The sequence below is a fragment of the Argentina anserina genome, chromosome 7 (assembly GCF_933775445.1).
Source record: "Argentina anserina chromosome 7, drPotAnse1.1, whole genome shotgun sequence".
Taxonomy (NCBI): domain Eukaryota; kingdom Viridiplantae; phylum Streptophyta; class Magnoliopsida; order Rosales; family Rosaceae; genus Argentina; species Argentina anserina.
The window spans coordinates 4,192,760-4,195,871 of record NC_065878.1 but is presented as its reverse complement, the minus strand read 5'-3'; positions in this window follow the sequence as shown (position 1 = coordinate 4,195,871).

Genomic DNA, 3,112 nt, shown 5'->3' with positions numbered 1-3,112 from the left:
TTATGGCGTCCATACCAGCCAGGTCCGGCCACTGTCGGCCGGATTTCCGGCAATCGGTGCCGCCGGCTTCCGACGAGTTTTTCCGAAGTTTTTTTCAGCATATTTCAGCAGTTCTTGCTGTCACGTTTTCCCAGTCCAAATTTCACCCGGTTTTGAGTTAATTTGACATGGTTTTCCGGTTAATTTTCCGGTTTTCTCCAAGTCGTTTCATAGCTCAAATGATTTTATTATTATTGGTGACCACCCGCACCAAATGGAAGGTTTTCCACCGTAATTGTTTGGTATTCAACTGCTCCAATACCATGTTTTTCCAACTCTTGAGTTGAAGAATGTAGTTTTATTGCCATGTGATACATTCGATGGGATTGCCATTTGTTTCAATCCCCTCTCTTACAATATCCTACGGCGTATTGTGTAGAGAAGTTCATCGCGTTGTTGACTCTCTTAATCTTCATTTTGAGAATGTCCCGCCGTGAAATCGAGTGTCTTGCTAATTGCGTAACCACCCACACTGTCCTACGGCGCAGGTAGTTGTTTTACGGATCTCGTGCGGAGATTGTGTTGTATATCTTCGTGCCTTGCTAAGTTTTAAAGGCCATTCATGCCAATGATGGATTTTCATCTTGATATTTGTGTTAAGAATGGAGAGGAATAAATCTGTCAGATTTCATTGACAGTATCTTTTTCAAGCTTCGACAGTAGCTTTGTTAGCCTGCAGACATCGTTTTGCTTGCCTGCAGCAGTAGCTTTATGTAACTCAAGATTCTTTGAATCATGGGTTCGGTTTTACTGTCTTCTCGGTTTTGACATGATCATTTTGAACAAGATATGATGATTCGAGTTCTTTGAAATTCACATTATCATCTATTTTTCATGTTCACGAAGCGATTGGAGGACCACCTCACCCATGCTCCACACGGTGAGGCCGAGCCTATCCGTGCCATGCACGGTGAGGCCGAGCCTGCCTATTTCGGCGGCTCCATCGCATTAAGGCCGTCGGTGGCGGCATCCCCTCCTTCACAGGAGCTTGTGATGCCTCCCGTGTCTTCTAATGCCTCCATGACATTCTCTGATGCCAATCGCTCATTTTGCAAAGCTTGTTCTTTTGCTAGATTTCAAGGAAGTCCTTATTTGCTAAGGCTCCAACCGAGAACATTCCATTCTTACAAAGTATTTAAGGTGACATTAGTGGACCCTATCCAACCGAATACGGACATTTTTCGGTATTTTTATGGCATAGGTTAAGAGCATCGACGCGTTGGTCACACGTCGCTTTGCTTTCCACAAGAAACGCTGCATTCGCTAAAGTTTTTAGCTATGATCATCATACTAAGGACTCACCACCATTCCTATCCTCTCAAATCTATTTGAATGGATACCATTGGAGAGTTCACCTCCACGACTTTGATGATTTCGTTTTGCATATCTACTAGGATCGTCGTTGAACATATTATTCCTCATGTTCATTCACCGCACGATCTAGCAGAGCTCGGACTTGGTTATGGGTACTAACCTGCCGATTTTTGCATGGGGATATGTAATGATGTTGCATGCAGCGACACTTATTCGTTTCAGACCCACAACTTGCCAAGTGTTTAGTGCGTACCAGATGGTCACTGGATACGATCCCAACGTTCTTTTCACTAATGCCTATTTGGTTAAAGTTATTTATGTGCCTCTATTGTAGTTATCTCAATGGGTCTACTTGAAACGATTAAGTATTCTGGTTGGTTATGATTTATGAATCACCAACACTTGTCCGCTATTTCCAATCTACAACCGTTGATCTCTATCCTGCGATATTAGCAGACGGTCACTTTGATGAGACATATTTCCCGTCGTTAGGGGGAGATATGGAATGCTCCCATTCTGGTTTTAACGCCAGGAATTGACGTGGTGTGGCACTATGTCTCATTAAGATCCCGCACTACTCAAAGTGAGCAAATGTGCAACGCATTATTGACCTCCAGAAAGTCAAAGATTCGATGCTCAATGACTTTACCGATATTGCGAAAGTGACGAGATCGCACATAAATGCTGTGATGTGCCGGTAAGGTTGGAACTCTCAGTATATGAGAGAATTTCATATGACCTGGTCCTAGCACCGTTGGCACCATCCCTGACAGTGGGAAGAAGCCGGCGATGGAACCATCGTACGCTGTGGTGTTGTCGGCGCCCGTGGCATTGCACCACAAAACAAGGGCGGCAAACGCAAAGATGGACTAGTAGGGTCATAGCTTCGGTCTTGGCTCCTGCCTAGATGAGGGGGAGACCATTATTCTCCAGAATCAAATCTAGAAAGAAGCGAAGTGCGTAGGCACAAGTATTTCGCCCATCATCAAGAGATATCCTCTAAACATGTGTATCAACTAAGTTTCTGTGGGACGCTACAGACTCATTTTGTTGATGTTAGAGAAGAATAAAAATCTCACGAATTGATCGTATACAGCGCGCGCGTGTGTTTAATGTATTGATCTCCCATGATTGATGATGTATTCGCTTATGCTCTTATTCCGTTGTAAAGCATCAACGATGAGCAACTTGACCGAAGTGGAAAGAATCAATACAGGCTGAACTAGACTTGTTATGTTGGTCGTTGTTCGTAAGTGTAATGAGAAAGATGAAGTCATGCGACATACGCAGGACTTATGGCGCAAAGATTGTCTCATTATCCTAGTATTGAGTACGATGAGTTATATTCTCTCGTTATGGACATAATTGCTTTCCGCTACTTGATCAGTAGTAGTGTCCATGAAAACTGATTTGCAGCATATGATAGTTGTCATAGAATATCTGTAAAGGGATCTTGACTCAGATATGAGAGTGTCCGAGGGACTTTAAATGCCTCCAGACCACGGAGAGCTTATGTAATCAGATTGCGACGTTCGAGAGAACGTAGTACAATCGGTTGCAAGAACTCATACCCATATGTGTTCATATGAAGCTAATTCTTGATTCTCTATTCCGTCTAAGTATAGATGATGAAGAGATTCAATGAGCTATACATTCATGCATGCTAGTGTTGTTGGGACACTATTGCTTTCATTATGACGTAATTAACTATGCGCCTATGCATTGTCATTGGACTTACATTGCTTCTTTGACATGGGTT